This window comes from Salvelinus fontinalis, chromosome 38 (assembly GCF_029448725.1).
Source record: "Salvelinus fontinalis isolate EN_2023a chromosome 38, ASM2944872v1, whole genome shotgun sequence".
In the NCBI taxonomy this organism is placed as follows: Eukaryota; Metazoa; Chordata; class Actinopteri; order Salmoniformes; family Salmonidae; genus Salvelinus; species Salvelinus fontinalis.
Window position 1 is genome coordinate 13,868,606 of NC_074702.1, and position 13,904 is coordinate 13,882,509.

At 41.9% G+C, this 13,904-nt stretch overlaps 1 protein-coding gene across 1 annotated transcript in view; it reads left to right on the forward strand.

The window, feature by feature from the left end:
* Nucleotides 1-1,734: 1,734 nt before the first annotated feature.
* LOC129837386 (G protein-activated inward rectifier potassium channel 4-like) overlaps nucleotides 1,735-13,904 on the forward strand; it is a 35,031-nt gene continuing 22,861 nt past the window's right edge. The window contains exons 1-2 of the mRNA XM_055903515.1: nucleotides 1,735-2,003; nucleotides 2,148-2,280. The gene's annotated coding sequence lies outside the window, so the exon portion shown is untranslated. The remainder of the gene's footprint in view (nucleotides 2,004-2,147; nucleotides 2,281-13,904) is intronic.

Genomic DNA, 13,904 nt, shown 5'->3' on the forward strand with positions numbered 1-13,904 from the left:
ACTGTGAACAGATTAGGAGCCCTAAATTAGCCTTTCCACACTGCTTTCACCCAGTGTGATGGAATGGAGTCATAAAACAGATTGTGACAGTGCTTTGGGGACTCGTGTGCTCCACGACTATAACTGGGAATGGAAAAGACGGTAAGCCTTGAGTGAGCAAGATCACTGATTTACTCTTGTGTGTATAAGGAGGACTGATGGTATTCAACTTGAACACTTGTTTGGGAGTGTACAATTGGATAGATAGGCTTAATACTGTCTGTGTACAGCATTGTGAGGCTGAATAAGCATTAAAGCCCTCTGAATCCTCTGTGAGAGTGTAATTACATATTCCATATCTGCAGCAGGCATATATCTCTTCCATATCATTATCATGAAATCTATATTCTGTCAGCTCCATGGCGCTATAATTTGGTTCTGAAGTATATTCACAAATAAGGTGCATGTAGATTTGAAGATGTAATGTTTTTTATACTGGGGAAAAATAATCATTCAGTCACTACTACACAGCAGTCATAAAAAATAGATGTGATTTGAATGAAAGCCCCGCGAGCCAATTAGCAACGGTAGTTTGAACAGGAAAGTGGGTCGATTGCTCACAGAGCAATGTGTGGGAGGGGGTAGGGGGAATTCATATACAGAGAGAAATGTAATTTCCAGAAAATAAAGTTATGTTCCCACCTTGATTCATTGTCAATAGTTACTTTTCTGCACCTGTGATTCAAGATGGAATTGGAAAGTGGCATCTCTCTTTCTTTCTCTCTAAATCATTGGGCTACACAGGAAGAGACTGACATTGTTTTCTTTCTTTCCCCAGCCACTTACTCCTTTTTTACATAATAGTTGAAATACAGTATATTCCATGTTTTACATGATAGACAGGTGAATCTGACAGTATCGACCCAAGGTGTCTGTGCAACTTCAGAGACTATTTGAGCTCAGTTAACTAAAGCCCACGGCATCCGCTCAGGGAGCTAACATTAATCTTCAGATTTGAGATATAGTTGTGTGACAATGTAGTCAAGCAAACTTCATACACTCCCCCTTTAACCACCTCTCCACAGTCATCCCAGGTCATCTGTATGCCAGAAGACGGGTTAGCCCACTGAACTAAAGCCGCACCCACTGGGCAAAACCGGTTGAGTCAACATTGTTTCCACTTCATTTCAACAGACAAATTCTATGTGATTACGTTGAATTAATGTGGAAAACTGATTGGATTTGAAAAAAGTAATCAAAGGGAATTTCTTAATTTTTCCACACAACATTTAACCTAAATCTAATGAAATGGTGACCTTTTTTTGTTGACTTCAAGTTGAATTCAGGTTAGTTGACAACTCAACCAAATGTAAATCAAAACTAGAAGTTGAAGTGAGGTCTGTGCTGTGCCCAGTGGATAGTCATTAGCTTGGGGAGTTAAAGCAAGTTTTTGGTCGCAGCCAAAGTTTTTCATCATGCAAGAGTGGCTCACACATTTATGGCTGATACAATGTAATGTACCTTATAATGACTCATAGATAGGTCATGCAGTCACCTACCTCTCCATTTCTTATTGTCTATCATTTTCCAGAAGGTAATCTTAGCATTCCCGCTGAGATAAAATGATTACTTTTAATGAATGTAGATCAGAGAGAATGGTTTGCACGGAATCAAATGGGACAACTGATGCCACCGTGCAGAGGGCAGTCAAAGCCGAATAGTAATGTTATCATACTGAGCACAGCACGGAAGCAGTAGTCTGTAAAGTACAGGAGTCGGATGAGGGGGAGGGGAGTTTTGCATTACGCGTAGGAGTGGCAAGTCTAGTCCGTTCCTTCGAGCACAATGAACTGTACGCTACAGCTGGCTGTTACGTCTAGTCTAGTCTATGAGACCAGGCTGGGCTACAGGAGGAACAAAAAAAGTGGCAGTTTACTGTTGTGGTCTTACCTACTGTTTTAAAACCGCTACCTGATCTGCTATGGCAGCGATCATGGGACTCCCATATCCAGTTCGGAAAGAAGGTAGCACAGCGCAAACAGGATGCCTTGCCCCACTCATGGATAACCACCGAGCCAAAATAACCAGAAGTGTTCATTCCAAGCTACCATGGTGATAGTAAATGCAATTTATTATTTTTATTAATTCCGTTTTCTGTCAATTTACAGGAATAAGATGTGTTGATACGTGGACACGCACTGGCGGCGCGCTCGGTGGTCGTGTTTGATGTAACCTACCTTTGACAGGTACTGGTCAGAGCTCTTGCAGACGTGTCGAACCAAGCACCGTTGTAGAACCGAGGTGAGTTATTTTATTAACTACCTAATTATTAAATGCTTAATACATTAGTAACCCTGACAACGCTGTATATATGTCCGCAGTAGCCTATATGACTGGACAGGCAACGCTATTAGGCAACCAAACTGGGTTCATGTATGCTCGGGGTCTGTTAGGGGGACAAACTTTATTTGCATCAGTTTTTCGTAGCCTTAATGACGCCGGGTTGTTAGGCTATGTGTCTATTAAACTAGATAAAGTCAACATGCGGACAACTTCGTTTATTGAGGTTTCCATTTTTTTGTGGTTTTAATTCAAATCAGCGGGTAATGTGAGCTAACCTAACCATGTCAATCAGTTAGGCTCTTAAAGGGAATACATTTGAACAGTAACTAGTAGGCAACTAGAAGCCTAGCATAAAACATTTTACCAAATGATTGCGAAAGAAATCCACTTATATGTGGGTATAAAATTTGACTAATTACAGATCATGTTGACGCCAATGAACAATTTAAAACATTGTAATACATTGTTCATTTATAGTGTATTTATTTTCTTATCCTCATTCATCCATCCCCAATTTGTCTACGCTCATTCTTTCACTCTCTTCCCCGCTCTCTCTCTTCTCCCCTCTCGTTTTTATTCTCTCGACAGCTTTTAGTGTGTTGTTATCGCCCTGTTTTCATGTTTCATGTTTTTATGCGTGCGCTATCTTGCATAAATATATTTTGTCCCCCTACACCAAACGCGATCACCACGCAGGTTAAAATATCAAAACAAACTCTGAACCAATGACATTAATTTGGGGACAGGTCGAAAAGCATTAAACATGTATGGCAATTTAGCTAGAGAGGCAGGACTTGCAGCGCGATCTACGTCAGAAATAGGAATGACTTCTATTTAGCCCTTGGTAACACAGACGTTCGTTGGCGCAATAATTGAATAACATGGATTTCTACATTTATTTTGCGACGCATCGTGTCCGGTCTGGTCAGCATGTTATGCTCCAACGGGTTTCACGCTGGCCTAGAATTTTGATAGCTAGTTCAATTCTTTATCCTACTCAGGACCCACTTGTAAGCTACAATTTAAAACAGCCCCACTCATGTGAAGTATTCGTGCATTATTTCTTACCCCATTATTAACGCGCCTTGCTGCTGTTCGTCATCAACGATTCACGTTCTGAATAAATAATAATTCCAGAACTAACAGTCAACTGCGACTATGCCCTGGGCGCTGTGTGTTCAACACATCCTGTAATCCATGTCAAAGATGGTTAGAATAGATTTTCTATAACTATTCACACGTTGTCAAATTGGTTATATTTTTTACATAAAGTATTCTTGAAATTCTAAAAGGAGGTCATGGCTGCTCAAGAGCAATTGACATGCTTCAGATTTGATGACATCAAATTTGATATCATGGAACCATTGGAGTAGCATATGGGCGTCAGATGGAATGGTCTAGATTTGTTCTTGAATATTAAATATGACTGGGAATTGCTAATCGGTTACACTGCCTACCCAGCTTAACCACTACTCATGGCTCTGAAGATGACCCTAAGGTCAGTGGGGTGTTCATCTACCAAGGCTTTGTAATGGGTTGAATTTAAAGCCTTGATGTATGAGTCATTTTTTATGAAATTAACCTTGAACATATTGTGAGAACTTATTTTCAGTATGTTTTAACTACGTTTAATATACTGTTTTAGTTCATAAGATATGATATTCCAAAAGTGACTGGTTTTTATTTTTTATTTTTTTATTTTTCACCTTTATTTAACCAGGTAGGCTAGTTGAGAACAAGTTCTCATTTACAACTGCGACCTGGCCAAGATAAAGCATAGCATTGTGAACAGACAACACAGAGTTACACATGGAGTAAACAATAAACAAGTCAATAACACAGTAGGGGGGAAAATTTGTCTTATATACATTGTGTGCAAAAGGCATGAGGAGGTAGGCAATAAATAGGCCATAGGAGCGAATAATTACAATTTAGCAGATTAACACTGGAGTGATAAATCATCAGATGATCATGTGCAAGTAGAGATACTGGTGTGCAAAAGAGCAGAAAAGTAAATAAATAAAAACAGTAAGGGGATGAGGTAGGTAAATTGGGTGGGCTGTTTACAGATGGACTATGTACAGCTGCAGCGATCGGTTAGCTGCTCAGATAGCAGATGTTTAAAGTTGGTGAGGGAAATAAGTCTCCAACTTCAGCGATTTTTGCAATTCGTTCCAGTCACAGGCAGCAGAGAACTGGAAGGAAAGGCATCCAAATGAGGTGTTGGCTTTTGGGATGATCAGTGAGATATACCTGCTGGAGCGCGTGCTACGGGTGGGTGTTGTTATCGTGACCAGGGAACTGAAATAAGGTGGAGCTTTACCTAGCATGGACTTATAGATGACCTGGAGCCAGTGGGTCTGGCGATGAATATGTAGCGAGGGCCAGCCGACTAGAGCATACAGGTCGCAGTGGTGGGTGGTATAAGGTGTTTTAGTAACAAAACAGATGGCACTGTGATAGACTGCATCCAGTTTGCTGAGTAGAGTGTTGGAAGCTATTTTGTAGATGACATCGCCGAAGTCGAGGATCGGTAGGATAGTCAGTTTTACCAGGGTAAGTTTGGCGGCGTGAGTGAAGGAGGCTTTGTTGCGAAATAGAAAGCCGATTCTATATTTGATTTTGGATTAGAGATGTTTAAGAACTAATTTGTCTTTCGATTCCTGTCAACCCTGTATTTTTTAGTCAAGTAGATGATTAGCTTTCGATTAAACTAGATCACTATGAAAGATGGCGTCCGACATGTTGAGGCTTGATTTGCTACTATTTTCATTGTATAACCATGGTTTTTTATGGCTAAATATGCACATTTTCAAACAAACAATATATGTATGTTGTAATATGATGTTACAGGAGTGTCATCGGAAGAATTCTGAAAAGGTTAGTGAAAAAAATTATATCTTTTGGCGATGATAACGATATCGCTCCCTTTGGCTTGAATTCATGCTGGGGTGACGTTTGCACATGTGGTATGCTAACTTATCGATTTATTGTGTTTTTGCTGTAAAACGCTTAGAAAATCTGAAATATTGTCTGAAATCACAAGATCTGTGTCTTTCCATTGCTATGCTTTGTCTATTTTTATGAAATGTTTTATGATGAGTAAATTGGTCATACACGTTGCTCTCTGTAGTAATTCTAGTCGCTTTGGTGAGATTTGTGTTGGTGGCTGCAATGGCAAACTATGATTTATACCTGAAATATGCACATTTTTCTAACAAAACCTATCCTATACCATAAATGTGTTATCAGACTGTCATCTGATGAGGTTTTTTCTTGGTTAGTGGCTATCAATATCTTAGTTTAGCCGAATTGGCGATAGCTACTGGTGTTGAGAAAAAATGGTGGACAAAGAAAAGGGTGTCTTTTGCTAGCATGGTTAGCTAATAGATTTACATATTTTGTCTTCCCTGTAAAACATTTAAAAAATCTGAAATGGTGACTTTATTCACAAGATCTGTATCTTTCATTAGGTGTCTTGGACTTGTGATTTAATGATATTTAGATGCTACTATTTAAATGTGACGCTATGCTAGCGATGCTAATCAGTGTGGGGGGGTGGGGGGGGTTCCCGGATCCGGGTTTCTGAGGCAGTAAAAGTTAATATGAGTCTGGAAGGAGAGTTTACAGTCTAGCCAGACACCTAGGTATTTATAGATGTCCACATATTCTAGGTCGGAACCGTCCAGGGTGGTGATGCTAGTCGGGCGGGCGGGTGCAGGCAGCGAACGGTTGAAAAGCATGCATTTGGTTTTACTAGCGTATAAGAGCAGTTGGAGGCCACGGAAGGAGTGTTGTATGGCATTGAAGCTCGTTTGGAGGTTAGATAGCACAGTGTCCAAGGAAGGGCCAGAAGTATACAGAATGGTGTCGTCTGCGTAGAGGTGGATCAGGGAATCGCCCGCAGCAAGAGCAACATCATTGATATATACAGAGAAAAGAGTTGGCCCGAGAATTGAACCCTGTGGTACCCCTATAGAGACTGCCAGAGGACCAGACAACATGCCCTCCGATTTGACACACTGAACTCTGTCTGCAAAGTAGTTGGTGAACCAGGCAAGGCAGTCATTAGAAAAACCGAGGCTACTGAGTCTGCCAATAAGAATATGGTGATTGACAGAGTCGAACGCCTTGGCCAGGTCGATGAATATGGCTGCACAGTACTGTCTTTTATCGATGGCGGTTATGATATCATTTAGTACCTTGAGCATGGCTGAGGTGCACCAGTGACCGGCTCGGAAACCGGATTGCACAGCGGAGAAGGTACGGTGGGATTCGAGATGGTCAGTGATCTGTTCATTAACTTGGCTTTCGAAGACCTTAGATAGGCAGGGCAGGATGGATATAGGTCTGTAACAGTTTGGGTCCAGGGTGTCTCCCCCTTTGAAGAGGGGGATGACCGCGGCAGCTTTCCAACCCTTGGGGATCTCAGACGATATGAAAGAGAGGTTGATCAGGCTGGTAATAGGGGTTGCGACAATGGCGGCGGATAGTTTCAGAAATAGAGGGTCTAGATTGTCAAGCCCAGCTGATTTGTATGGGTCCAGGTTTTGCAGCTCTTTTTTTTTCTGCTATCTGGATTTGGGTAAAGGAGAAGCTGGGGACGCTTGGGCGAGTAGCTGCGGGGGGCTGAACTGTTGACCGAGGTTGGAGTAGCCAGGTGGAAGGCATGGCCATCCGTTGAGAAATGCTTGTTGAAGTTTTCGATTATCATGGATTTATCGGTGGTGACCGTGTTACCTAGCCTCAGCGCAGTGGGCAGCTGGGAGGAGGTGCTCTTGTTCTCCATGGACTTTACAGTGTCCCAGAACATTTTGGAGTTAGAGCTACAGGATGCAAATTTCTGCTTGAAAAAGCTAGCCTTTGCTTTCCTGACTGACTGCGTGTATTGGTTCCTGACTTCCCCGAACAGTTGCATATCGCGGGGACTATTCGATGCTATTGCAGTCCGCCACAGGATGTTTTTGTGCTGGTCGAGGGCAGTCAGGTCTGGAGTGAACCAAGGGCTACATCTGTTCTTAGTTCTGCATTTTTTGAACGGGGCATGCTTATCGAAGATGGTGAGGAAGTTACTTTTAAAGAATGACCAGGCATCCTCAACTGACGGGATGAGGTCAATATCCTTCCAGGATACCCGGGCCAGGTCAATTAGAAAGGCCTGCTCGCAGAAGTGTTTTAGGGAGCGTTTGACAGTGATGAGGGGTGGTCGTTTGACCGCGGACGCGTAGCGGATACAGACAATGAGGCAGTGATCGCTGAGATCCTGATTGAAGACAGCAGAGGTGTATTTGGAGGGCAAGTTGGTCAGGTTAATATCTATGAGGGTGCCCATGTTTACGGATTTAGGGTTGTAACTGGTGGGTTCCTTGATGATTTGTGTGAGATTGAGGGCATCTAGCTTAGATTGTAGGACTGCCGTTTAATAATTCTATCAAGAACTTTCAGCTAAAATGCATTAGGAAACTCCCAAGAAGTATATATGAGCTCTGAAAATGTTAAGTTTCTGTTGTTTCTTCAAGGCCATTTCAGTCATAATATTTTCTGGCCATTGCAGAAATAGCCTCTGTTTTATTCTAGGGATGTATACCTTTCCAATCAATTTGTTTTGTGTCTTTGTTTTACAGCATTATGATTTGTATTCTATTGGGGTAATCAATTGAGGGGCTATGTGTTCTATGGAAAATAATGAAGTATGTGGAAAGTGTTCCACAAGTCATGACGCACTAGCAGACTGGAACTGACCTTCTGTGGAGTTGGATTCTTTTCCAGAAAACATATAGCGCCCCGAGTTTATTATCCCTTCACCATCCACTGAAGTAGCGAGCAAATTTACTAGATTGCTACAGTAGTTGCCATGGTGACCAAACAAACAGACTTGCTAGTTTAGCTAGCCCTAGCTTGCCATTAACCAGCAGCATACCACCCTGCATACCACTGCTGGCTTGCTTCTGAAGCTAAGCAGGGTTGGTCCTGGTCAGTCCCTGGATGGGAGACCAGATGCTGCTGGAAGTGGTGTTGGAGGGCCAGTAGGAGGCACTCTTTCCTCTGGTCTAAACAATATCCCAATGCCCCAGGGCAGTGATTGGGGACACTGTCCTGTGTAGGGTGCCGTCTTTCGGATGGGACGTTAAATGGGTGTCCTGACTCTCTGAGGTCATTAAAGATCCCATGGCACTTATCGTAAGAGTAGGGGTGTTAACCCCGGTGTCCTGGCTAAATTCCCAATCTGGCCCTCAAACCATCATGGTCACCTAATAATCCCCAGTTTACAATTGGCTCATTCATCCCCCTCCTCTCCCCTGTAACTATTCCCCAGGTCGTTGCTGCAAATGAGAACGTGTTCTCAGTCAACTTACCTGGTAAAATAAATAAATAAATAAAATTATGAAAATCCAATTCAACAATGCCAATAATGTTTTCGTTTCAACCTTTGCTTTCAAAAGCAGCTCAAACATAGAATATGTAAGAATTAACTATAGCCATTGAATTCTACCGTGCAAATGTACTGTGTGTTATAGGGACATAATGCACGCTCTAGAATGCCCTTCAAGCCAATCAGAAACAAGTATTTAACAATGCCATGGTATAATTAAGCAATAAGGCATGAGGGTTTGTGGTATATGGCCAATATACCATGGCTAAGGGCTGTTCTTACGCATGACGCAATGCGGAGTTGCAATATACCACAAACCCCTGAGGTGCCTTACTGCTATTAGAAACTGGTTACCAATGTTATTAGAACAGTAAAAATACATTTTTTTGTCATACCACCCTCAGCCAATCAGGATCCAGGAGCCAAACTATCCGGTTTATAATATTATGTTAACACCAGTTGGAGAATTTTTCATTTTTCAAAATCCTAAACCAGCTTTTTCCTGCAATCTAGAGGCATTATCATTCTGCTTAATTCTATTTAAAATTATCTTCCTGACTGGGGGTTATTTTTTTAAAGAAACGAAATTTGCTTCTCTGCGTCTCTGCTAAAATCTGGGTAAAAGATTGAAAGGAATGTGATCTGAGGGCCACGTGCCACTGTGTCCCCTATGGGCATGACTCCTCTGACTATTACCATGTCAGGGGCATGAAGCATCTGACTCTAACCATGTCAGCCTGCCAGGTTTGGCTTTGGACATTGTTCAGTTCACCAACAGCCGTAACCTCATAATATATTTTTCATATTTATTTTCCATTAATGCTGTTAGCTACAAATCTCTGCATACACTTTTTGTGATTCTAAACTTAACCTATACGTATATATTTCCCAAATTGACCTTCTCCTGTAACATACAGTATATATATGTAACACATGTAAGCCCTTTACTATTGCCCTTCCAGAGAGAACATTTGTTCCATTCAAGGTTTAAACATTCTCTCTCTCCCACCTCCTTATCCCATCATCATTCAACCTATCACTGGCTGGCTTTCTATTTCCCTAACATAAATTAAAGGGTTTGCTTGTATCCCTCATCTGCCTGAACTTGTCAATTTGAGTTCATTGGGATGGAAACGAGGCAGTGAGGGAGAGAGATTGGGAGAATATTAAGGACTACAGGTGTTGGCAATGACAGTGATTTGATTAAGAATACAGAGGTGCTGCTCTAGCTTCCTGCTCATGCTCAGCCACCACAGCCCAGTATCAGCCGCACTCAGCAGAGTACCGTGCGTTGGCGGAGGAGAGGATCACGTATTGAGTTGTCCTTTCACTTTCAAATTGCCCTCAAATTAATGTCAAAAGTGGTTTACGACACAATCGCTGTGATGAGCAAATAAGTTTATGCCATTAAATTCTGTCAATTTGTATTCTGTGTGCGGAGGAAGTGTATTTGATTTCTACATCTATTAGTGTTTCATTTTATCTGTAGCATTATACAGACAGTTAGAATGATGGCGGAATGGAAACAGCTCAGACAAGCTCCCCTGGTAACACTCACAGTTTACAGGCAACTTAGAAACCCCAAACTTCCTGGAGTGCTCCTCTCAAACTGTATGTCATGACTGATTTGCTACCCTTCTTTAACTTAGGCGAAACCTGGATTCTCTCAGTTATGGGAATCGGAGCTTGCAAAGCTTTATGGCCTTGTCTAACATCCATGGCGGCTATGAACTTCACTAGAGCATACACACCGTACCGCCAGTAACTATGTTGTGTAGATGAGAGGCCATCTACACAACATAGTTGGGCTCTTGTGTCTCTGAGTTATAGTCCAAGGGAGTTACATTGGCATTCCGGAGAGGAAAAATGGATTTAAATTATTTATCATCCTATGGATGGCAGAGGTTTGTACAGTGGTGGCTGTTGTGGCCTTCTCTTAAGGTAATAAAAAGAAAAACAGACACCGTCCTCACAGGAGACCCTTCCGAAACACATTGGGCCAGAATGGTAACAGTAAAGAAGTCAATGTGTGAAGTCAATGTGATACCTCCATCACACTGGCTTGCGAAGCAACTAATGGGATTTCCCTGCTCTGCTCTGACTTTTTGGTATTGGCCAAAAATTACAAGCCAATTTACACAGAATTTGTCCTATATGAAACAGCCATAGAGGGGACCCATACCTTGTCGTAAAAGTGACTGATCCGTCACTAAGACCTGGCAATAAGTATACAGTAAGAATAGCAGTGTTTCTGAAGCTCTCTCATGTTACCCAGCTTCTCTCAGTTGTTATGCAACCATTCAGAAAATTAACATCCCTTCATCATGAAGCCCTTTGAAAAGCCATAAGACTAAAACAGGACAGAACCTAACCTGAGGTTTTAATTAAAGATACTAAACGCGGGAAGCGACAGAACATCCCACGGTACCGTGCTTATTTACCCAAGCGAACACCAGGATTGTTTATTGTAAAAGAAGCTCCCGTAGTGGGTTTGAAACAAGTGCCAATTCTAGAGCAGTAAATCGCTCTCAGGTATCAACCATCTTCCTGCACAAAAAAAAACATCCCTTCTGAACCCTCATTAGTATTCTCTGTAGTGCATTCGTAGCTGACCATTACATCCCATGCCCTGGGGCAATAACAAGGGGGCGTGCGGTATATTTCAGGAGGCCAAAGATGTTGAGCAAAGCCCCTGGAGACCCGCTGCCCTGAACCTGACCCCCTCGGTCCAAACTAAAGCCAATCTACCATGATGTGACTGTGACTAGGGTTGCAAAATTATGGGAACTTTCAATAAATTCCCTGGTTTTCCAGAAATCCATGTTGAAGGATTCTGGATTTCCTGCTTATTCTTTCCTGATTCCGGGAATCCTCCGACCAGGATTTTGGGAAAACCAGGGAATTTATTGAAAATTCCAGGACTTTTGTAACCCTAAATTAGTCAGTGTGTCACGCACTACTGTCAATGGCAGATGTATGGAGCGGGTTGAATCATGGACTGTTGGCCTTTTATGGAGAAACAAATGTATGTTGCAGTATATATATTTGAAATATGTAACATCCAGGGGGGCTTTACTGTCAGTATTCATTAGTAATGATATACAGCACCGGTCAAAAGTTTGGACACACCTACTGATTCCAGGGCTTTTCTTTAGTTTTAATTTCTACATTGTAGAATAATAGCGAAGACACCAAAACTATGAAATAACACATATGGAATCACGTAGTAACCAAAAAAGACAGGAAAATTTAAAGAACTTTGAAAGTTTCTTGAAGTGCAGTCGCAAAAACCATCAATCGCTATGATGAAACTGGCTCTCATGAGGACCGCCACTGGAAAGGAAGACCTAGAGTTACCTCTGCTGCAGAGGATAAGTTCATTAGAGTTAACTGCATCTCAGATTGCAGCCCAAATAAATGCTTTACAGAGTTCAAGTAACAGACACATCTCAACATCAACTGTTCCGAGGAGACTGCGTGAATCAGGCCTTCATGGTCGAATTGCTGCAAATAAACCACTACTAAAGGACAGCAATAAGAAGAAGAGACTTGCTTGTCCAAGAAACTTGTGCAATTAGACCTGTGGAAATCTGTCCTTTGAGCTGATGAGTCCAAATTTGAGATTTTTGGTTCCAACTGCCGTCTCTTTGTGAGACGCAGAGTAGGTGAACGGATGAGCTCCGCATGTGTGGTTCCCACCGTGAAGCATGGAGGAAGAGGTGTGAGGGTGCTTTGCTGGTGACACAATCTGTGATTTATTTTGAATTCAAGTCACACTTAACCAGCATTGCTACAACAGCATTCTGCAGAGATACGCCATCCCATCTAGTTTGCGCTTAGCGGGACTATCATTTGTTTTTCAACAGGACAATGACCGAAAACACACCTCCAGACTGTGTAAGGACTATTTGATCAAGGAAAGTAATGGAGTGCTGCGTCAGATGACCTGGCCTCCACAATCACCTGACCTCAACCCAATTGAGATGGTTTGGAATGAGTTGGACTGCAGAGTGAAGGAAAAGCAGCTAACAAGTGCTCAGCATATGTGGGAACTCCTTCAAGACTGTTGGAAAAACATTCCTCATAAAGCTGGTTGAGAGAATGCCAAGAATGTGAAAAGCTGTCAAAGGGTGGCTACTTTGAAGATTCTAAAATCTAAAATATATTTCGATTTCTTTAACACTTTTTTGGTTACTACATGATTCCATGTGTTATTTCATAGTTTTGATGTCTTCACTATTATTCTACAATGTAGAAAATAGTAAAAAAATAAAGAAAAACCCTTGAGTGAGTAGGTGTCCAAACTTTTGACTGGTACTGTATATGAGACAAAGGCTTACTGTGATACATGCTTAAATCATAGCCAGGAAGTCTCTTTAAAGGCCCACTGCAGTCAAAACCGTACTTTCCTGTGTTTTATATATATTTCCATACTAAGAGGTTGGAATAATACTGAAATTGTGAAAATAATGATAATGCACTTTTAGCTTAACAGCTGTTTGAATAGACAGCCTGAAATGTCAGCCTGTTTTGGTGGGAGGGAGTTTTGGTGTGCCTGATGTCTAATATTAAGGTAGTCTCGAGGTGTTGCTCGCCTGAGGTATAGTACCTCATGATAAGCTGTAGACCACACTATCTACCAAGAGAGTTTTCATCTATATTTTTCGTAGCTGTCTATTTACCACCACAAACCGGCGTTGGCGCTAAGACAGCACTCAATGAGCTCTAAGGCCAATAAAATGCTCATCCAGAAGCAGCGCTCCTAGTGGCTAGTGATTTAAATGCATCCATTTCACCTCATTTCTACCAACATGTCACATGTGCAAACATAGGGAAAAAAACTGTAGACCACCTTTACTCCACACACAGAGACGCGTACAAAGCTCTCCCTCGCCCTCCATTTGGAAGATCTGACCATAATTCTATCCTCCTGATTCCTGCTTACAAGCAAAACCTAAAGCAAGAAGTACCAGTGACTCGCTCAATACGGAAGTGATCAGATGACGCGGATGCTATTGTACAGGACTGTTTTGCTAGCACAGATTGGAATATGTTCCGGGATTCATCCAACGGCATTGAGGAGTATACCACCTCAGTCACCGGCTTCATCAATAAGTGCATCGACAACGTCGTCCCTACAGTGACCGTACGTACATATCCCAATCAGAAGCTATGGTTTACAGGCAACATCCGCACCAAGCTAAAGGCT